General features: G+C 42.8%; 1 protein-coding gene and 1 long non-coding RNA gene across 6 annotated transcripts in view; one reads left to right on the top strand and one right to left on the bottom strand.

The window, feature by feature from the left end:
- SMARCA2 (SWI/SNF related, matrix associated, actin dependent regulator of chromatin, subfamily a, member 2) overlaps nt 1-3546 on the bottom strand; it is a 131368-nt gene extending 127822 nt beyond the window's left edge. For 3 of the 5 annotated variants that reach the window (XM_061477781.1, XM_061477780.1, XM_061477777.1), the window contains exon 1: nt 3384-3546. The gene's annotated coding sequence lies outside the window, so the exon portion shown is untranslated. Of the gene's footprint in view, nt 1-1068; nt 1182-1657; nt 1798-3383 lie in introns of those variants that run through there. The other 2 variants (XM_061477778.1, XM_061477779.1) reach the window with 2 other exon arrangements.
- LOC133281899 (uncharacterized) overlaps nt 3192-23775 on the top strand; it is a 79515-nt gene continuing 58931 nt past the window's right edge. The window contains exon 1 of the long non-coding RNA XR_009747595.1: nt 3192-3432. This is a non-coding gene — a long non-coding RNA (uncharacterized LOC133281899). The remainder of the gene's footprint in view (nt 3433-23775) is intronic.

The following is a 23775-nucleotide window of genomic DNA, read 5'->3' as shown; positions in this document are numbered from 1 at the left end:
GATTCTGACCTTAACTTCAAAAGTCCAACAAAAATTGCAAAAAAGTAACTGCAGATATTAACACAGACCTTTGTCAAGAATATATTTAATGTAAGAATGCTAGCTGGAGCACATTTTCTCTTGACAATTTTTAAGCCTCAGGTGTTTGTGAAAGCATTTTTCAAACTTGACAAGAAACGATCACAGGCCACTTCAGAAATGAACAAAAGGGAAGATCTAAGACTGCTCTGAACACACTCTTCTGGCGCATGTTCTATGAAACACCACAAAAATAGCACTCCTAAAGCTGAGACATAACTCATGAAATACTGTATTTAACGAAGCTCTGCTCTCACCTCTGTCAAGTCCACATATGCTGTATCATAACTTTAGATGTACTTTTAAATGCTCATTATGCATATAGTCTTTGTGCTTCTACTACTGATAGACACGGACATGAAAGTCTGCCTCCAATCCTACCCTTCTGGTACACTTTTCCCCTTAGAATAATAAAAGAACAATATAAACAAAGTCAAAGACAGTGACAGAGCAATTAGGTTCCCAAAGAGAAAATGTGCCTTTATTTGCACAACAATACTAACTTACACAGAAGATAAAGGCCACCCCGAACATGTAACTGGTATACTACTAAAGGAATTAAAATCTGGTACAATGTTTATTGTCTGGGTCTTAGGGGCTGCGGTTAAAACCGAGTAACACTGAAGAAATCTAAAGCAAAACAGAAAAGAATGCAAGTGGAACAATGCCATGTCATGGATCCGATATATATATATATTTTTTTTTTTTTACAGAAAGCATGCAGAACACTTAAAGTGGTAAGAAAAATAATCTTGACAACTTCACTACTTCAGTTATTTACTTACCTATCTAAAACATTCGACACCTTAAAAGAACAGCATTACCCTAAAGCTTGTTAAGTCTGTATATCAAACATAAGCAGCAGATGCCGAGGAAAACCAACTTCGGCGTGATCTATGCAGTCATGCTGACATTTAACCACGCTCTCGACGCACTCTTAAGGGGAAGAGGGAGTGAGAAGGGAGGAAAAAGGGGAAAAAAACCACCTACCAAAAAACCCACACCGCAATCCGTTAACAATCAGTTAACTGTAACTTAAGTTCTAGTTTCCAAGAGCTCTAACTTTTCCAGCCGTGTGCAGTTTGTTGTTCCACCATCATAAATTTGCGGGGCGGGGGGGAGGAGACAAACAACTCCATTTCTCCCCGCACCACGGACATAATGAAAAGCCGCCGCGGCGGAGAGGGGGAAGAAGGGGAAGTCGCGGCACTGTGCCGGGCCGCGCGCACGGCACGGAGCATGGGCGAAGGAGGGCCCCGGGCCGCCCGCTCCCCAGTGGCAGCGCTCTGTCTCGGCGGCGCCGCACGGGTTTTCCGGCCCTGCCGGGCGGCGCGCAGGCCTCGGCGCCGGGCCGCCCGCAGCTCCACACCCCTCGCCTCCACCACAGAGGCGTCGGGGCAGGCGCGCAGAGTCAGCACAGCCCAATTCTCCCCCTCCGGCTTTCTGCAAAGTTTTCGCTCCGCCGACAGCTTCTAAGCCGTCCCTGCCTTGACATCCAGCCCAGCTGCCTCTTTCCACCTCCCCTCCGCGAAGCAATGTCTGCGCCGCTCCCGGCCGCGGGCCGCGCAGGGACCCGTACCTCCACGGCGGGGTGTTGGGAGATCCTCAGCGGCGGCAGGCGGGCAAGCGGCCAGGGCATGCCTCAGGGCTGGGCCGGGCCCGTCCCCCCGCTGCTCCTTCCCTCCGCCACCATGTCACGCCGACCAAACATGTCTGTGTGCCTATGTGTGGCGGCGGTGACTTCCTTATCCGCCGCCGCTCGCACAAGCAGAGGGACGAGAAAGGCCACCCCCCGCCACCACCGGCGCTTGCCAACGCCTCCTCTCCCCGCGGCTGCCCGGGGACTGGCTCCGCTGTTTCCTGCCCCGCCCGGGAGCTAGCTGCGGCAGCGACCCGCAGCCTTCCCCGGCCTCCTGCAGTGGAGAGAACTTTTCCAGGTGCCGATTGCTGCCGCCCCCTCCTCCTGCCGGGCAGACGAACCGCGTCTACCTGAGCATCCGCGTGTGCACGCATCCTCACTCCCGCCCGACCCGGACTGGGGCGGGGGGGGGGGGTAAAGGGGGGGAGGGGGTGGGAATAAATTTCCGCGCACACCGGAAATAAAATGCTTTTTGCTTGGAAGGCGAATACAAAATTCGCATGTTTTGTGCTACTCCGCTTCGCCGACTGCTGTAAGGTGGCGGGGGTGTTGGGGGAGCGGCATGAATTCTGCTGGGAAAAGGAGCTGGGGGGAACGACACAAGCTATTCTGGGAAGTAAATCGAGACACTCTGCTGGAGTGACTGCCCAGTTAAAAACCGAGACTACGTTAAGCAACAGGAGCCGCAGCCTGTCGGGCGAAGTCCCAGCCCCCACCTCCTCTTCTCTCTCCGGTGTGTGTACTGCGTGTGACAGGCAGGCACGGAGATTATCCGGATCATGGCCTCCCAGATCTGCCGGGGAACGCCACTACTCTCGCAGTCTGGACCGCTCCCCCACGCACTATCCTCCCCCCCTCCTCGTGCCTCCCGACTTCCCCTGCCTCGGCCGGGTCTGCGCGAGCGTGTGCCAAGGCGGAGAAAAAGCTCCACCGCCACACACTCTCCCGCCTCCGGACACTGTGAACTTCACCCTGCGACCCGCGGCTACCGCCGAAAACCACCCACTGGGCGGCCCACACCCCGGGGGGGGGGGGGGGGGGGGGCAGCAGGCGAGGCCGCCCCCGGCCCGACGAGCTGTCCTGGCTAGGGGGTGTATAGGGAGTCTCGCTTCCCGGATCAATTTCCCTCCCGGTCGCGTCGCCTGGAGCTCCTGACGCGCTCCCTTGGCAGCAAAGACCCTGGGGTGGCAAGAGCTGGCTGTTGTTGCCCTGCGAGCCCGCTGGCCACGCCGTTGACAAACGTTAGCTGGACGGCGAACACGGCGGCTCCGACGGGCGGGCATGGTGCCCCGCCGCTCCCCCGTCCCTTCCGCGGTGCCGCTGACTCACAAGTCAGCCACCAGCGACGGCGTTGGGTTTCTTCCCCTCACACCCGCCCGCCCCGGAGATTTGCATCGTGATTATTCCAGAAATACCGGATCAAAACTTTCTTCTCTCCACCCACTTGGGGATATAAATATTCGGGAGGGCCGGGAGCCGGGGAATGTGGGGAGAGGAAGCAGGTGGCACGACAGTGCTCGGGGCCACCGAGGCTGTGCTTGGGGAAGAGAGAAGGTGGGCAAGGCGCTGCCGGCGTTCTCGCTGACTATAAAGGACGGCTCAAACACCTCCGTGCCAGGGACACGGAGTGGGGCGGGGGGCGGACCGAACTGCAAGTTGTATTTACCTTCCGCCCGCGCGGAGCGCCGTGCTGGATGTCGCTCCTCTCCCCCTCGGTGAGTCACCAGAGTGCGGAACCGGAGCGAGGGACTAGATTACGAACATGACTTCATTGATGACAGCCATTCCCTCCTCTTCCTAAACTGCTGCCCCTCCTCCGGCCCCCTCCTACCACCTCCCCTCGCTAACGCCGCGGCTAAGAAAGCAGCATCGTCATTGGTCACCTGGAGGGGGAGTGCCCGCCCCTCTGCACAGAAAGAGCGGCTCTATTGGCTTTGGCTAGCTGTCACTCAGCTGAGAGGCTCAGGCTGGGGAGGAGGAGGTGTGCGCGAGTGTGGGGAGTGTTGTGGCAGTGAGTGTGTGCGCGAGCGTCGGGGGTTGCGCTTTTGTGCTTGCCGTACGGCGGTGGGGCAGTCTGCGCTGCCGCTTGGGCTTCTTCCGCTCCCCTTCACCTCTCCACAGCCCCCGTGTGCTGAAGGGAGGGAGCGGCGGGAGCGTGCTCCGTCAGGAGGGGATACCTGAGGAAGTAGTTGGTGGAGAGGTGAAGGAGATGCTGGAGCCCCGCTGTGTCGCTGCCCCAGCTTGCCGGGGCCAGCCCACGCCGCGGGGGTAGGCGGGAAATCGTCTGCCTGGCGGACGCTGGGGGCTCCGGTACCTGGCGGCTGGCCGAGGTGGGATGGATAATCCCTGCCTTAAAAGAAAAGTGAGAGGGAGGCGGGTACGGCAGGGCGTTGTCATTCGTCCCGAAACTTATTTAGCACTCTATCCCCGGTTTCCAGTGTCGGGCAGTGCTGTCGTGGACGAGGGGAGGCTGTTGGTCAGGCGGGCTCCGCTCCCAACGGCCGCCTGAGAGGGGGCACCGTTGGTGTTGGAGGGTGGCTGTCTACCACAAACCGTCGCTGAACACCATGCCCGGGTCGGCTGGTGAAGTAGTTGCCGGGTATAAGGCTGTGTGAAGAGCGCCGGTGGATCTCCCGTTTCTTAGGGGCAGGAAAAGTAAATAGCGCAATTATGTTGGTTTCGACTTTTTTTTCATCCTTTTTAGCTTTTGTTAACTGTTGGTTTGGAAGTACCCTTTTCAGCTCCGCATACTAGTCTTGTATTTTTCCTTCCTTTTTACGCTGTAAATCATTTACCTGATAAGCAGTCAAGTGCTGCAGAGCTCCCATGTTGTTAGCAGAAGCTATAGCTGTTCATGTAACAAAGGAGTAGGTACTTCGTTAAAATAATGGACCTGCCAGACGGGGGGGGGGGGGGGGCGGGTTGAACACCAGTTGTAGTCAGTTAAAAAAAAAAAACGAAAATCAAAACTACTGTACATGTTGTTATATAGAATCATAGGTTGGAGAAGACCTTTAGGATCATCAAGGCCAACCTTTACTGCAGGACTGCCAAGACCACCCCTAAACCATGCCACTGAGGGCCTCATTAACAGCATTCACCCTCTCAGTGAAGAAATTTTTCCTAATACCCAATCTAAACCTCCCCCCGGTGCAGCTTGAGGCCATTACATTTTGTCCTATCGATTGTTATTTGGGAGAAGAGACCAACCCCCACCTCACTCCAAACTCCTTTCAGGTAGTTATAGAGACCAGTATGGTTCCCCTGAATTTTCTCTTCTCCAGATTAAACAATCCCAGTTCCATCAGCTGCTCCTCATCAGACTTGTGCTCCAGAAACTTCATGAGCTTCATTGCCCTTGTCTGAACCCACTCCAGCACCTCAATGTCTCTCTTGTAGTGAGGGGCCCAGAACTGAACACAGGATTTGAGGTGCGGATTTACCAGTGACAAATACAGGGGGATGATAACTGCCCTGTCCCTGCTGGCCACACAGTTGTTGATACAGGCCAGGATGCTGTTGGCCTTCTTGGCTGCCTGGGCACAAGCTGGCTGATATTCAGCTCCATCAGTAAGCATCCCAGGTCCTTTTCCACCAAGCAGCTATCCAGCCACTCTTCCCCAAGCCTGGAGCATTGCATGGAGGTGTTGTGGCCCAGGTGCAGGACCCAGCACTTCTACGTGTTGAAACTCACACCATTGGCGAAAGCCCATCAATCCAGCCTGCCCAGATCTCTCTGCAGAGACTTCGTATCTTCCAGCAGATCAACACTTCTACCCAACATGGTGTTGCCTGCAGATTTACTGAGGGTGCACTCAATTCCCTCATCCAGATCATCAGTGAAGATACTAAACAACACTGGCTCTAACACTGAACCCTGAGGGACACCACTTGTGACTGGTCACCAACTAGATATGATACCATCTATTGTCACTCTTTGGGCTTGGCCATCCAGCCAGTTTCCAACCTGTCAATGAATCCTCCTATCCAGGCCACAAGCAGCCAATTTCTCCAGGAGAATGCTGTGGGACAGCGTCAAATGTGTCAGTTACTTAAGTCCAAATGAAACTGTTGGAACAAGTCCAGAGGAGGACCACAAGGATGATCAGGGGACTGGAGCACCTCCCATAGAAAGATAGGCTGAGAAAGTTGGGGCTGTTCAACCTGCAGAAGAGAAGGCTGCGTGGAGACCTCATAGCAGCCTTCCAGTATCTGAAGGGGGCTTATAGGAATGCTGGGGAGGGACTTGTACATTAGGGACTATAGTGATAGGACAAGGGGTAATGGATTAAAACTTAAAACAGGGGAAGCTTAGATTGGATATAAGGAGGAGGTTCTTTACTGTGAGGGTGCTGAGGCACTGGAATAGGTTGCCCAGGGAGGTTGTGAATGCTCCATCTCTGATGGTGTTCAAAGCCAGATTAGACAGAGCCTTGGGTGATGTGGTTTAGTGTGAGGTGTCCCTGCCCATGACAGGTGATCTAAGGTCCTTTCAAACCCTAACTGTTCTATGATTCTATGATCCCTTTCCCCCTTCAAGGCTAGTTTAACATATGCAGATGTGTCTTAGAAACTATCAGTCATACGGGCAGTGTTTGCAGTGCTGAAGTGACTGTAACTCTTTTACTGCGGACTTCACCTCTTGCTGCAGAGTAAAAATGTTAAAAGGAACTTCAGTATTAAAATCAGTAGCTAGCACAGATGGTCAGGTGACAGTATTTAACATGAAGCCTCTCTGGTTGGGCCTGATGGAGTAGTTAAGGACCCGAAGCAATGTTGGGAGCACCAAATGCACCTTGTGGTCATTAAGTGACAGCTGTTGTTTACTTGCTGTTTAGCTTTGGGCTGTTTTTATTGGTTGAATAGGAGCAGTAATCACCAAGTTACAATGCTGGCTATACAGTGGTAATTACTACTGTTTCTGTAGTTTTTCAAAGTCTTACTACTTAATCATTAGCTTCATCTTACTTGTTAGGTGAAGCGCCTGCCAAAAATGCTGCAAGGTTAAGCCTGTAGGAATTAGTGCTAACTGCACAGCACTAAGCATCTGAAAAATAAATAAAAAAGTTAAAGTGCTATATTATCAGTTCACTATTGTTTGTGAAAAATATGTACTTGGAAGCAAAATCAAAGAAATGGAAACATTCAAATCTGTGTGTACAAAATAGCCAGTATCATGTAAAACTTTTGATCCATGAGTAGTTTATAATTTTGGCTTTAGCATTGTCTTAAACCGAGTTGCAGCGCAGTATTTTAGAGATAAAAGAATGTAGTTAACATTCTTGGAAAATTATGCTAATGGAAGGAAAGCTGTAAAGGGATTCTGCCTTTTTTTCTTCTTTTTTACTTTATACTGTACTGTAACTACAATTAGTATTTTTTTCCTTTTCCCCCCGTCACTGCTCACAGTAAATCTGAGGGCCCTTTGCCTTTCCTCTCTAGAAAAGAAAAATGACATTAAATAATGGAGGGGGAGCTTCTTTGCAAGAGAGTTTATGTGCTTGTTGGACTCGGCAACACTCGAACCATTCCAAACCAGGGCAAGCCATTCTTTTTGGTAGAAATCAAACACAGAAGAAGAAAGGAGGATAAAATTAATCTTCCAGGCCGAATTAAAAATGTTCATTTGACATTGGGGTAGTTAATGATTATGTTTGTTTTGGGAAGGTGCAGTAGCTAGTTTCATTTTGGGGTGACAAAAACACTGAGAGGGCGGGTGCTGATCTCAGTCTGAAGGCTTTCTTTTTGTATTTTGATGAAGTACCGTTTATTCCTACTTAACCTGTGTCAAAGGGCTGGAAAACACCTGTTTGCTTTGGTGGGTTTTTTGGTGCTTTTTGTGGGAATTTTTGGTTGTTGCTTTCCACCCTCCTCTCCTCCCCAAGGCAGGCATGTTCAACTGATACGAAAATCTTTGCTGAACTCCTTTCTTTTGACTCCCTCCTTTAAACTTTACAGCTTCCTTTTCAAAACTATTTTTTTTTAATCTGTGTAATGCTTTCTTCCAGTGTATTTGTTCCTTCATCATTGCTGTTTATGGCAGTTATGTGTATTGACTACAAAATAGAATTATAGTACCTAGGAAATATTATTTAAATAAGCTATTGCTCACCATTTATCCAAAATTTGAGAACCACTTACAGGTACTGTCTCCACTTCTTGAAATTTAAACTTTGTTTTGCCTGGATCTAAGCCTATGGAAGACTATGGAATCATAATAAGGCTGAATTTGGCCTACCTTTCTAACTGCTGTTAGAAATCTGCTGTATCATGTGACTTACATTCTTCCTAAATATGCATTTTCTCTCATACTTAACTTCATAACAAAAAAGATATTATGTCATTGTCTTTGCAACCAGGAAGAAAAATAAAATGCCACAAACAAAAAGGTAATTGACTCTCTGAAGACAAAAGTTTGAGATTTTTTTTTCTATTTTCACAGTATTACTCTGTGATGCTTTTGCCTGTTTCATATGTACTCAGTTTTTTGTGTGTTTTTTTTTTTGTTGGGTGTTTTTTTTGGTTTTTTTTTTTTTTTCTCCTAGAGCAGTATCATTTATTTGTAATTTCTCAATCATGGCATTTTTCCCCCTCTTTAATCTAATGCAATAGCAGCTATAAAATAAAATAAAACTTACCAGTATGTTCTAAGTGAACCAAACAAAAACCTATTTTTTATGAAGTAGCAGAATATGTTGAGATTCTATCCTACCTAAAGGTGGAACTTCTGCGACAAGTCTAAGAACTTCTCTTTAGCTTTTGTATCTCAAAAATGTATTTTATCAATAAACAATCCAGTGGGTATGATGATAAAGAAAAACAAAACAGTAAAATGGGGAGGTGAATGGTCAATTAAGAGAGAGTTATTCTACTATTTTGTCAAATGTATTTTCAGCATGTGAAGGAAGTTTTGTCATGTGTATACAATTTGCCCAGGTGAGTGACAGCTATCTGCTTAGTTGGACAATGTGATCAGAAAAGCCAAAGGCAAATAGCAGACCCAGGATATCTGAGTGCTCCAGAGGCTATCAGACACCTGAATAAATTGGTGCCATCTCTGCTGCCATTCAACTTGTAGAATAATGGCAAGATACATACAGCCTTAAGGTTGTTCTGTTCACACTCAGTTATGACCTTGTTAAAAGTTATAGGTAAGTAGGACTCTGGAGATATTTTTATTTAATGTTTATACTTGTTCCTAAATCAGATGCATGAACATGAAACAGCTGCTTGATAAGGTATGTGATTTAAGGTGTAGAGTTTTGATTTCAGCATGAATATATTGGCCTTGTCAATATGCAGACTTTTACTGTTTTAGTATTCACACCCTGATTAGAGTATAATAATAGTTTCCTTTTGTTTAGGTTTAGTCAATTAGTCTTAAAGCCAAAATAAATCATTCACAATAGGACACCCCTAAAATCAGCAATTCCAGTAGAAGAAGTACATGTCAGTTTCTGCCACCGCTGTTTACAAGTCACTGCTTGCAGTGATTCTCTGACCATTGAATAGTAATTGATATGACTACTCTCAATTATGAGAAATTCAGATGGATCAGGTTAATTTTGACTTTTAAAATAAATGGTGTGAGCCAACCCATCAGATTTTGCCTAAGTAATGCTCCTACAGGCTGTGTCTTCAACATATTACAGAGAAGTTCATTCTTCACCACCAGAAATGCGGTGATGAATGAAGGCAACATTTAATCCAGCAAGACAGCTGAATCCAAAGAGGGGCATCCATCTATAAACAGGAATTCACTCAAAGGATTAGTAATTGAGTTAAATAATTTTAAATTCACATACTCCAGTTAAGTCAGGCCTATTTCTGTGTTAAAAGACCTGTGTGCTGCTTTCAGAAACCCTGATGAGCTGTTCAGCCTTTATATGTATTTTCTAACTGTATTACACAAATTCAGTTACCTTAGATTGCATTGGGATTGTGTTCACTGTTGCACTGACTTTGCCTGCTGTCTGCCTGAAAATTAGAACCTGTTCACCCTTTACCATGAGTCACATGTTTGTGTAAGTAATGATGGTGTGGTTGAAAGTTTCAGAATGGGATAGTGATAATGATACCCTCTGTCCAGTTTGCCTTGTGGAATAATTAAGTTAGATAGCTGAGATAGGTATGGGCAGTTAGCCTTGGGCAGAGAAAATTCTCAGGACAGCTGTAGCTGCATACTGTCTTCATACCTCAGAAAATCTAGTGTTTATTTGAGAAACATAGGTATAAATGCAGACAAAAAGGGCAGTATATGAAATTGTGGGACTTGGCAGTGAAGACTATTCTCCGCAGCTTTGCTAGAGATTTCTTATGAGAAATTAAGAGCTTCTGTGTTCCCCTAGGTTCAAACAGTGCTCCTTTTACGACAGCTCTTACACAAATTCTAATAAATTTGCATAAAATATTTAAATAGGATACTACCCTGTGATTAGGATTATTCTCCTACCAGCCACATTACCAACCTGTTGAGTAGGGCCAGGAGAGAAAAGCATGTTTCTCCAATTGGCCTACTAGGTTGTTAAATATTTGAGGACATAACCTACTGGCAGAAGTTTGATTGTGCTGTTCCAGTGTAACCTGTAATAGCTGAGGTGTGGACATGGCACTGCTTCTGAGCCAAAAATGTTAAGCGGTGATTTTTGCCATGGGGTTTTGTGGTTGGCTAGGGATGCGGAGCAGGATGCAGTATTCTTCCAAACATGTGGAAGAGCAGGTTGTTCTGAGGATCAGTTGGGGATCTGACTTCATTGAAGTTAAAAAGCTTTCCAGTTGAGAAGGTGTGGGATGGAACTGGATGTAGATGCTGAAGGCTTAAAGAATGTTGCTACTTCAAAGACAAAATTATTCATCTGAGAGAACACTAAAGATTGGTGATGCCTGACCCAAAGGGGAAAAGAGATTGTTACTGCCCACTTCACAAAGTCATCCTGCTCTCTCGTTGAACTGAAAATACAGCCTACTGAAGGAACTCTACATCACAGTTGCTAGGACATGCAATTGTCCTGGTTGGTGGAGGGCAGAAGAGTCTATATGTTAGTAATGTCTTTAACTGTTGCAAACAGTTTATTGCAATGCTGATGAGTCAGAGCCCTACATCTCTTTAATGCTCAGGTGGACTGTAATATATGTGAGAGTCCATTATCACATTCAAAACATTGTGTTCTGGCCCATCTGTTTGATTTTTAGGACTTTTAAAAGCTGTTATCAGTCTGAAAGCCTCCGTGTCTCAAACATAGATGTATCTAGCCTCATGCTTTTTTTCCCCCTAAGAAAGAATAATCAGAACCATATTTTAATGAAAAAAAAATGTTAATAGGGTTACAAATTTGATTTTCTTTTTTAATGGCTCTTATGTCTAAAGGGGTAGAATTGGATAGTGATTTTGAACAACATGAAAATAATCTGTTTCTGACGAGAAGATACTCGGAGGAGTTAAGTTCTGTTTAACAGGCTGCATCAGTAGTTTTCAAATGCTTCTGTTAGCAACTGTCAAGAAACAGAAATTATTTTCTTTCACTTCCTCAAAACTGTAGAAAACATATGCAGATAACCAGTCTTCCTTAATTTCTGACAATTCACCACTTCTTAAAAATACTTGGGACTTTTATGTGAAATCACTTTAATGGTGACTTTTCCCTCTAAAAGAGATATATATTGACCTGCAAAGAGCAATAATAAAGTAGAGGAAATAACCTTAGATGTCAGGTCATTTCTTAGGGCAGGGAAATCTGGGAAAAAGTCAATTATCATTCATCTTAGGTAGTTGTTAGGATCACAACAGCCTTAAATTACCTGTAATTACTTGAAAAATGTAAGTTACTGAGGAGAAAGATGACACAGAACCTTAACCTAACACAGAACCATTGTCTGAGAGAAAGGTAAGTTTAAAACCTCAGAATTTGTTGAGGATAAAAGATGAAAGTATGGAGGAAAACAGACCATCAGGTGTCTGGGTTTGTAGTGGACAGATGTTTGTGTAGCAGGGGTTTAGCTGTAGTGCACTTCATAATTTCAGTGAATATAAGAGCGTGTGTTTAAATGGGTCATCTCTGGTTGGAAGCTTGTGAAAGCAGAGTGTTTCTACTCCAGGGAAGCTTCTAAGCTAGGTAAACTTAACAATTCTTAGTTACAGAGAGTCTTTATTAATGTCTTGGAGGTTGAAACTGGATAGATACATCAGTATTGTTTTGTCAGTAATGACCATAATTTTGTTAATTGTCTTCTGTATTTGTTGGCCCTTTGTATTTACCTCCTATTTAGCAGGACAAATGTTTTTTTTCTAGGGGTGTCAGGGGTGCAATCCCAAGTCTCAGTATCTGCTCATGATAGCATTAAGGGCTATGGCTGTGCACCTTTTGCGCATGACTGCTATCTGCCTCCTCACTCAGCACTGTGAACAAATCCTCAAATAGATGAAGCTTACAGTATGGGTGCTTCTGGAAGCCATTTTGTGAAAAATTACACTGGAGTGTAAGCATATGCTGAAGTTTCAGTTCGTGTGTGTCAACAGCATTTCATGCTGTGTGTTACTATGTATGGTATACTGACTGGTAAGCAGCACATGTGTGATTGTATTACTTGCTCAGAAGCCTTTCAAAAAGCACAGAGAACCTGCATTTTGCTGGTGAGCTTCCAAACCTCCACTAAGACTGGATGTATAAAGAATAATTAGCAAGGAAGAAAACAAATTTTTGAGTGGGTAGATACAAGCAGTCTGGGACAGAAGAGTAATAAAGCAACCATCCCCACAGTAGGGTCACATTTAATAGAGAACTGGAAGCCAGTGTAAGAGAGACCAAGAACAAGAAAACTAATATAATCAGTTACAAAGAAATACACTAATATAGCCCTAATTCTAAGGGATATAATGACAAAGCAAGCTACCAACAGTGTAATTGGAGATGCAGTTGTAAGGCCAAAAAAAAAGGTGTGAAAGACATGGAAATCTCTAAAAGTCTCTTGCAAATCATTCATTATCCTGGATCACAGTAAACAAAGGGAGCTGGCTTGTTTGTACCTAGCAAAGAGTGGTGCATTATTGTTAACATATTGGGATTTATGATCATAACCTTCTCTTGGGGAGAGTGATAATGGTTCTTGCAATGGAAAAAAATAATGTGTTTAATTTGATTAATTAGGAATGATTAGAGTCTGTCTCTTCTCTCTTTTAGCTCTTCTTCCTACATCCCTTCTGCTGCAACCAGCTACTGTCCTACCTGTTAGGCTGCTGAGAAGGGACTAAGGTTGCCACTTCTGTCATGGCATAGGAGAGCTAGGAGAAAATAAAGACTTACTACATTTATTATTCATGTTCGTTTCTGCTGCTGCCTTGCATTTCTCAACTTTTTTGTCTGAAGCCAAGATTATGCAAGTAGAAAGTAAAACTGACTCTTCAGGTTGTATAGGCTGCTGAAGCAAATTATTATTGCTGTCTTAGCCCAGACAAAGCAGGCAGTCTGCTGTTCTAAGTTGGTGCCTGCTTTGCCTTGGCTGTAAGCTAGTCCTTTTCACTTGCAAGACGCTGACCAGGCTGCATTTTAGAGCCCAGGATAGAGCTGAATTCAGAGGAATCCAAATAGAGAATGTACAACCATGGCTGCTTCTGAGGATTTTCCCAAATGGCCCCTGAGAGCCAAGATGTAGCACAAATCCTTACACAAGACCCAAACTGCAAGGTTAACCCTAAGTGGACCGGCAGCATTTTAGATTCTGAAACCATCCGAAAAGTTAAGTAAAAATTGCCCACTCGAAAACCAAGTGGCTGGTTGGACAGACTCCAGGCTATTCATGTTGCCTGGCAAGTTTTCCTGCAGAGCAGGTCTGTAAACCTGTGTTTGTCTTCACATGAATAATTTTGGAAGAAAGGGATCAGACTATCTAGAATCATGGAATCTTTAGGGTTGGAAAGGACTTTAAGATCACCTAGTTCCAAGCCCCTGCCATGGGCAGGGACACCTCACACTCGACCATATTGATCAAAGCCTAGTCCAGCCTGGCTTTGAACACTGCCAGGGATGGAGCATTTACTGCTTCTTTGTGCAACCCACTCCAGTGCCTCACCACCCTCACAGTAAAGAACTGCTTCCTTGTATCGAAACTGAACTTCCCCTGTTTAAGTTTAGACCCATTGCCTCTTGTCCTGTCACTACAGTTCCTGATGAAGAGTCCTTCTCCATCATCCTCGTAGACCCCCTTCAGATACTGAAAAGCTGCTATGAGGTCTACATGCAGCTTCTCTTCTCCAGGCTGAACAGCCCAAACTTTCTCAGACTGTCTTCATATGGGAGGTGATCCAGCCCCCTTATCGTTGTCATGGCCCTCCTTTGGATTTGCTCTGTGTCCTTCTTGCACTAAGTGAGGTATTTCAGTCCATGAACCACTTCACAGGAAAGTTAGAAAAGCCTCTTAAAACTTTTGAGGAAGAACCCAAATATACTGAGACAGTGAGTTCCACTGCTGTGTAGTCAGCGTGTAACATTTACAGGTTGTAGTACTGTATTAGTCTGACAAATCTAGAGATGAGGCTCCATTATCAGCATTGCTAGTATATCCATAGCTGTTCACTAGTCCCTATTCTGTCGCTCACCAAACAAGCAAAGTTTTTGCCATTTTGAAGTTTGAAGGATGCTGGTAGAGAAGGTTGCTCCTAAATACACGTCTCTCTTTCCTGTACCTAATTTGTATGTTCTCTATTTGTAAAAATTTACCTTAAAATTTGCAGGCGTAAATGAAACCTGTTAAGTTTCCAGCTGGTATGCATTGTCTGTCTGGAAGAAAAATGGAATTTTGTTTATTTGAGGGAGGAGCAAAGGAAAGGCAGTGAGCATCGGAGGAAGCACAAGAGGAGTTAAGAATGGGCGAGAGGCCATAATAGGAATGAGAAATAAGCAGAGCTAAAACTCAGTGATGGGAAGATATTTGAGCCAAGGAATGCGAAATGGAGGTTCCTGGCAGCTAGTGGGAAGCACATTTGACTAAGCCAGTTCTTTTGCCTCCTGATGGCCGCTACAGCTTTTTCTGGTAGCTGGTGTATAACTTCAAAACTAATTTTTATGCATTGTTTCATGTGATAGGTGTTTTTCGAACATCTTGGAAAGAGACTTACCATAGGTTAGAGTTTGATCTCAGGGTTAAAGTAAACAAGACTTCAAACAAATAACTCTCTCACCATTCTACCTTGGCTTAGGTACACTTTTGTTATTTTCTGTTACAGTTGAAATAATGGTAACTAAGGACGTCATGCTTCAGAAAAGACCTCAAAGTTCAGTAATTACCAAAGTGCCATTTTTCAGGCAGGGTTAATCAACATGTGGGTGCATTGTTTCTTTTACATTATTTTACATGTCACTTGAGAAAAATTATGGCTATTAGCAGGCACTGGTGAGTGGAAAATTTGTTGTGAAAAGGACTCTGGTAGTTACCACAAGCCCTGCAAGTGACCAGTACAACCCACAGATCAAAAAGGAATGGAGGTCTGCAGTTCTACTGGGCTTTGTGTCTAATGAGGAGGCTTTGACAGAGACCCCTCTGGAAAAACAAGGCACTGATTTCAAGAACTAGCAAAGATGTCAGTGCAGCTGGGACTTGAAATGTCATGGGTAGAACCTTTCCTGCTTTGTTTCAGAAAGCACACGTGTGATGTGGCTTTAACCCTCTTTAGAAATTCTGTCATTTTTAACTTAAGTAACAGCAAGTGAATTGCTGCCAAAGCATTCTGGAACTATACTGCACATAGCTACCACATTTTTCTCTTCCTGAGAAAACCCACTTTTATTTCTTTCGTACCTTGGGTTAAAGAAAGCGGCATTAATTTGCATTGGATGCTAAACTGAGTTAGTAAATTGTACCAATACTCCTGTTCAGATCCCTAACACTGGCCTTCTTATTATGTACTCCTGGCATATGGAGCTGTGTTGACACATGATGGTAGAATTGCTGGCTCAGCATACCACAGTGAAGAATTTTCTCCCCCAGTGTTTCGTTATGTCTGCAAGTATACTGTGGAGAATATTCCTCTTGTGTTGCAAATGTAATCTGGCCAAGCACCCAAATTTTTGCAATACAGACAGTCCCCACTTTGAAAGGCACAAAGGCAGCATGCAATTTCCCTAAAAGAAAGAACAAACTGGTGGCAGCAATACAATCAGCACAAGAGGACAACTCTTTATCTAGTGATATAACTGGTAGAAATGTTGAATCTTTATTGACGTGATGAGTTTCCCCTTTCAGCTCAATAAACTGCATTCATTACTTGATTAGAAGAACAGGGATATTTTGAAGGCATTCTGTGAAACAACCATTGTCAGCAAGAATTACAACAGGTAGGTTTTTTAAAAACTTGTGGGTTTAAATTTTGTTTCCATTTAGTAAAAAATTCTTTATAAAACAAGTCTGCCAAGAATAGATGGTGAAAATAAATAGTAATTTCTCCTTGTAACATCTCGCTGAATAACTTCATGGAGTGGAAATGTTTGTAGGAGGATGTACTTTGATTTCAAATACAAGCTTTGTAAACATGCTCAAATCACTGCGCACATAGCAGCTTTGTTTGTGCCTAGGACCTGCTCCAGATGGGTTATATATAAATGGAGTACAAACCTCATGCTAGAGTTACAATTATGCAATTAATGTTGTAAAGGTTTGTTAAGATACTCTGCATTTTTCTTTCCAATCCAATAGAAATTCTGGTGTCCATCTGATCCTAGACCATTTTTGGTACCATCTCTAAAAGGCACATTACAAATTCGCTGCAGCATCAGGCTTTGCTGGTTTTGCCTTGCAGCTGGATTGCTGATTGGGTAAATATGTGACTACATCTGGTTCCAGAGGAGCCATTTTCTGTTTTAAATTGGTATGGCTCACCATAACTCACAAGACACTGACTTCAAGATGCACCACCCACAACTATTTTTTGGCCAAAATTAAGTCTGAAAAGAGGGGATCAAAAAGTGGCCGAGTCACTTCTGTTGTGTGCCAACGAGTGTTTCATTTGCTTATTGCCCCTCTCACCTTTGATCTGGATTATATCATACCAGGGAGCTGCTCCAGCTGGCCAGAGATTGGGGAATGTGAGCTGTAGTCAAGGATACCTGCAAAGCACTGGGAGCTGCAGCGAAGAGTCTTTGAAAAGAAGCACAGGGAAAGGCAAATTAGAGGGAAGGCAAGGGAAAAATAGAGGCAAGGAGCCAGTTTCTGATCTCAGCATCACTGATGTCACCAATGAGAATGTGGTCCACAGAGTGCTGGGGAAATAATAGAAACTGATCAGGGGGAAAGGTGACAGACAAGCAGAGGTAACAAGAGATGGGATAATTAATCATGTCTCAACTGTGATCTTAATGATTGCTCTCCTTTAACACTTGTAATGCCTCGTACTCAGCCAAGAGCACAAAATTAATAAAATCTTTCCAGGAGACTGGCTTGTTTATCATAGCAGCTCCAGCAGTGACTTTTACTGGTGGCACACTCAGCTGCAGATCCATCTGAAGAGCAACATGCACAGATCTAATGAAGTGGGAAAGCTTTAAATCTCATGTTTCAGGGGAAAGCCTATAGTAACAAACTTCCTTCTATTTAAGATCTATTTTCTTGTAATGTTCTATATATTTCCAAGTTTGCTTCTAAAGCAAAGTTTCTCTAAAGCTAGGTGGCTATCAATGAACTTTTCTTTTAGGAAAAAAATAATTTCAAATCAAATACCCTTTAGAAAACATTCTTGAAAAAAAGAAGTATAATCCAACAAACCCATAAAAACCTGACATTCCTGAAATATTTTCCTTTTGAAAATGTTTATGTGTTGGAATCTATTACCAAGTCAAAATAGATGAAAATAAATGTTATGTTTGGTGAAAGGAGTTTTTAGTTATTTCACTAGACTATTTATTCTGAAAGTAGTTTTTAATCTTTTAAAATAACATATGAAGAACCCCTCATCTGCTTCCAAATATTCTTTAAGCTAAAAGAAGTTAATTCGTTAACTCTAATGAATTACTTAGTGTCCTGGGTTCAGCAGTAGCAGTCGTTTTTCTCCTTGGTAGCTGGTGCAGTGCAGTGTTTTGACTTTTGGCTCGGGAACAGAGCTGATAACAATGATGTTTTGGTTTGGCCAAGGACTTTGTGAGCCTCATGCTCTGCCAGGGAGGAGGGGAAACTGGGAGGAAGCAGAGACAGGACACCTGACCCAAACTGACCAAAGAGGTATTCCATACCACAGCACGTCATGCCCAGGATGTAACTGGGAGTTAGCCGGAAGGGCTGGGAGACTGCGGGGTTGGAGGAGGTATGGGTCGGTGCTTGGTCGGGCTGGGGGGGTGAGTTATCGGTTGGCTGGTGGTGAGGTGATGTATTCTCTTCCTTTGTTATTTCCTTTATCATTGTTGTTATTGGTAGTAGCAGTAGTGATTTGTGTTATACCTTAGTTACTAAACTGTTCTTATCTCAACCCGTGGGAGTTGCATTCTTTTCGATTCTTCTCTCCGTCCCTCTGGGAGTAGGGGGAGGAAAAGAAGGGGGAGTGAGTGAACGAGTTACCTGACTGAGTTTAAACCACGACACTTGGTTATAAATGACTCCATTCCACATTCTTTCATTTTCAAACCATATAGACCAGCGAAATTTTTTTTGTAAGTTGACCTACAGCCGTAAAACTAAGGCAGAGCCAACAGCCAGTTTCATGTGTCTAGATACAGGAATGGCTAATATAATTCAGTATTAAAAAAAAATATTTCAGTTACTGCCTTTCACTAAACAGGACAATATTCTCTAAAATAAGGCTCTGGAATTCTTTGTCCATTATTTGTATAGCAGCCTGATTTGGAGGAGTGCTGTGTCTAAGTTGCGCAGAACTGAGAAAAAGGAGGCATTGTCTCTATTCCTCGTGTGAAGATACATGGAGGCCCAATCTAGCAACAACATGTGCGATGTTGATTTTCTGACCGTTGCATTAGAAAGTGCGGTAGGTTTTGCTGCAAATTTTTTTGTGTGAATTTAAAGGAGCTTGTCTTCAACTTGAAGCTGACAAACTTTTGTCATGGTTGAAAAATAACCTCCCACAAAAAAAAAGCAAAGACAATTAGACTTTCAACTAGTGACAGTATTAGACTTAACTAAAACAGGTTCTGCATATTAAAATTATGGACCTACCCCTACCCCAAGAAACAAAACTGTCATCTGAAGTCAGCAGCTTACATTTAAAAGATATTTGAAATTCCAGATGTCATTTCCAGATATTTGTGTTGCAGTTTGAATTCTCTTATCCTAGACTACACCAAGCACTCAGATTTGCAAGTGGAAGCAGTCATGATGCCCTCAGACTTGAGCCCATATAGAACCACTACTCACACAGCACAGTCCTTGTGATTTCAGTACAGTTACCTGCAGTATGTAACACTTGAGGTGTTTACAGATTTCCACCTTGGAGCCTAAATGAAGCAGGTGTATGATTAGAGAACTCAGCTGACTGAGCTTTTTAAAAACTCATTTGAATATGTAGCATATTAGTCTCCATATACTGTATAGACACCAATGTTTACTATTGCTGATGAAGTCATTCTTTCCTTCTAAATTGGAAAAAGCTTCAGTAGGGGTAGATACCTGTTAAGAAAAATCATTAATGGAGTGAACAGATTTGTATGATTCCCTGAAATGGAAGTAAAATAATGTTATTCAGCAAATATTTATGTATAAATTTAGGAAGTACCTGTAGAGTTTTGTAAGTCAGTTCTGAAGTTGAAGGAATTTTAGAACATGAGATGTCTTGTTGTAGTAAGCTTATAAAATATCTTAATGGTGTTATTTTGGAAAAATAAATATAATTGTGCCTTGCTTTTCACCAGTGAACTTAGATTTCCTCAGAAGAAATAAATTTTATTCTCCTTTACAGCAGCTGGAGCTGTTATGCTCCATATATTCCTGGTATAACTTGTCTAAGAATTCATCCAAGTACAGCCATTAGGGACAAAAAATTTGCACTAAGCTGTTAGTGTAAACTCCAGTGAGACATATGTGCAGCCAGTCATCTTCTTGCCAAGACATCTTTACTGGTCCACTGATGAAGGGTCTCCTCACAGTGATCCTCCTTGGAAGAGTGATCTGTGCTTTGTTGTATGCTCACTAGGGAACACGGGTAGAATCCAGGATGTGATTGTAAGGCTTCATTCCCTTCAAGCTTGGTTGGCTTTATCATGTCTTAAACAAAAAGTCAATTCATTGCCAAGAGAGCATTCTCCATTTTGCTGGGTGAACATCTCATGGGATGATCATATGTAGCACACCTCTTTGCTACCCTGTTTGTAGGTCATCCTGTCCTATCTTGCAGTCCTCATAGCTGATGTCTTGGAGATCAAGCCCGTTGTACACCAAATTTGCCCAAACTAGATTCCTCCTCAGCTGATTCCAAATAAAAATATTAATCTTTCAAAGCTGAGTCTGCAGTTTCACCCATAATATAAAGGGATGCTTAAGAAGATGCTTAAGAAGATGATGCAGGGCCATAATTCAGGGCCTTAGTTCTCAAATGGTCTGGTTTTAGACAAATGCTTTGAGAAACACTCTTCAGTCTCTTTTTAACATTCATTTTACATGCTACTCATTTCCAAAGATTCCCTGTACGGAGATTGCAGCAAGGAATAATGAGTATGTGTAAGGAGCTGTTAGGAAACCTTTGACATGAATGAGAGCAGGCGTAATGGTACTACTGACATTATAGTGGTATTTGCTGTAGTCTATGGCAGATTGATTTATTGCAAATTTCAGAATACATGAAGATAAGTTCTTTGCATCGTACGCGGTAAAGAGACTCTGAAATCCCTAACAAAAACGTTTCTGCTCTGCATTCTGCATTGAAGAATGACAGCTGATGAATGTGAAGTATATATACCAGAAATGTATCGAAATGTTGTACTCTGAGGCTACAATTATATTTGACCTATTAGAAAAAAAGGAATTTGGCAACATCCAAACAAATATTTTTCTGCCAACAATGTCTGCCATTGTCCGAAAGGCAGTCTAGTTGTTCATAGTATTCTCCTTTCATTTATCTGCTTGTACAATATTTTCTCACAAATTCTCTAATAAGAGTGAAGAAATTGGTGCTTCAGACCCATCTTTTAGCTCATAGAATTGACAGGAAAGACATGAACCTCTCCCCAAACAAGAATGTTCTTCGTGCTTACAAACCGAAGTCACATAAAGCATGGGAAATTGCTGGGGAAAATGCCCATGATTTCTTGATAAAGTTTTAGAAGAGCTGCTTGTTTCTTTCTCTATTGTTAATCAGGCTGACGTAAAAAGCTTGAATATAGCTATAAGCTATATAGCTTGAATAAAAATACAATATTCTTTTAAGTTGCCTAGGTGCTATACTATCTTAGGAACTGGAGTAATGTAACATGATGTAGGGATGTATGCCAGTCTTGCTATGATTCAATGCAGTCATGTAGCCATTTCTAAGGCTTCCCATAGTTCAGATATTCTTAGGTAACATGCTGCAAACACTGGAAATATTTGGAGCGCATAAAAAGTGCCAAAACATATCTATTTTTAATCTTCACCATTATGGTCTTAAATAATAAAATCAGCGAGGTATGCTTTAAATGCAGGCAAAAAGTCAAAGATGTTTCTAATATAATGCAGATGCTCATACAGTGTTTTGAACCCTCCAAGAACTGGGCTTATTTATTAAATATTCAAAGCTGAGCTACAAGCCGCTTTTATTCCTGGTTTCTTCATTGTATAACAGGTTTGGTTGCAGGTAGAAGTTACCTGCTCAGACTGCTTTAGAGTTTTGGTGGTCCAGCATATGCTGTGTATCACTGAAGTGGTGAAAGGTAGCGTAGTGATAAAATGATGCCACTGCTGTTTTCCCACAATGATTTGTAAGTAGTTCCCTAATGTAAATAACTGTAATGCTTCACAGCTGGTGTAAGTGATTTGCCCATAACAGGTTCACATTTTGTTCAGAAACTGTAATTCCATTTTTTTTAAAAAAGTTGGAATTGCAGTCTTGTAAAAGAAATTACAAGATGTTGTGCTGTGTGTTTCTCAGAACTTGAAGATTTTTTTAGAAAAAAAAATGGGGTTTGTCTTTCAGACAGAACTACTCCTCCAAATATAATCAGAATGTGTTCTATGCTGTTTTTCCCTAATGTCAGTAATTTCTTAGGATTTTTCCCATCACATTTTCCTAAGCATTGTGAATGAAGGGGGTTTTGATCCACCATGTCATTTAGCTTTTTCTGATACACATGCCATTGCACAGTAAAAGGAAGTTTTTATAGCTGTGCACTTTTTTTTTCCTTTTCTTTTTAAAGGTTTAGGATTGGGAATTTAACTTGGTGTGACTACAGCAAACACCAGTTTGCACAAGACTGAGTACTAATGACGTTGGGCACCATCTGAATACAAGTTGCTCAGCAGAAATCTTGGAAGAAAAGTCAACAGTCATTTTATAAGATTGAGACTACGACTCCCACAGTTTCAGCCACCAGAGGTAGACCTCTGTGGGTTAGCATCTTTTCTGACAGATTCATGGACTTTAGTCTGGAAATCAGGTTTGAAAATGAGTATGAAATCCGAAATACTCTTACAATTCTTAACTTCTGACAGGATATTATAAAATGAGCACTTTTGTGTCTGAGTAGTGCAGTTGGTAAATGATGGTGTGCTGCTGAGGCCAGACCATTGTTATTTTTTAAATATGAGCAGAATGCATATCGAGTCAGGGATCAGTCTTCCATTTTGCCCTTCTGAAACATACAGACAATGCTTCCTTCTTTATGGATATGAAGTGTGCAATACATTTTTTCCGTTAGTATGTTGACACCTTTATTTCCTTGATTTAAGAATGTTAACAGAGGAATGTCTATTTCCTTCTTCCAAGAAGAAGGAAACAAAATCTTTCTTTCATCATTTCTCCTTCTCATTAGAAAAAAACATAGAACAGACATTTAGTTTAAGATTTCAGGTACTCAACAGTATGAAGGTGGGGATACTAGGTGTCTGAGCACTTCTGTGTCAAGGTTTGCACAAGTACAGCACAGAGATGTAGTGTTTATAAAACATATTCTCAACACTGCAGAACCGTGAAGGCCTGAGCATGAAAAGCCATCTGGAAATAAAAGAAAGGAAGCGGTATTGTGCTGAGAATCTAACAGGGCCCATTCTCTTTTGTGAGAAAGTTCTTGAATGAGTGACCATGTGCTCAACAATAGACAATGCCTTAATAATGAAGGCTGGCTTAATGGTCAACTTTTTTAAAAGTGCAGACTGTTCGTCATGGAAATATGGGTCTAATCTTACAATCTTTCTCACAAGGAAATTTTTTTTTGGCTACAATATCAGTGCTCACCAGAGTAAATGTACTGAGACCAATTTTTGCTCTTGCACTGACTGTGCACTGAAGCTTTATCCCCACTGACTGGCTAACATTAGGTTTTGCTTTAGCAGTAGCTATAGAGGATGCTGGAATTCAGTCTTATTTGTGTCTGCTTTTAAAAAAGAGAGCAGTGGGAGAAAGAAAGTCCTGTTGCCTAAAAAGCAGAAACATCTGCTGGAGTTATTAACAGTTTTTTTGGCTGAGTTCAGCAGCAGGGCACCTTGTGGCTGATAGATTTTTTTCCCCCCAGCAATTCAAAACAGCATAGTTAAAGCAAATTTCTTATTTCCAAAGAAGCAATCTAATGAGGCAAAAACTACTTATTAAAATGGGGTTTCTATGCCACGACTCAACAGAAATAATATCTTCAGACTTGCTTGCAGCTACATGTATTTGGTTAGCTAAACCATGAGTTTTAGAGTTCCAGTTACATTAATGTTTCTGTAAGTGATTCATTCACAGATGCTGACAAATCTTTAAAACGTCTCATCTTCTTCAGGCACCAGGAAGATACTTGGGCTGAGAAGCCATTTCTTGAGAAGCTCTGTGAGCAAATTCAAAGCTGACCAGAACTCAGATGTTCCCATTTTCACTGGGTGTTTCACCCTGCAGAGTGATTTAAATTGAGCTGGCAAACTGTATAGATGAAAACAGTCAGACTTTCATCTTGTTTCCATTG

The sequence above is a fragment of the Pezoporus flaviventris genome, unplaced genomic scaffold (genome assembly GCF_033815535.1).
Source record: "Pezoporus flaviventris isolate CSIRO_AGI_PZ_B2104156 unplaced genomic scaffold, CSIRO_AGI_Pfla_v1 ptg000108l, whole genome shotgun sequence".
NCBI classification, from domain to species: domain Eukaryota; kingdom Metazoa; phylum Chordata; class Aves; order Psittaciformes; family Psittacidae; genus Pezoporus; species Pezoporus flaviventris.
This window is presented reverse-complemented; position numbering and strand designations above follow the sequence as displayed.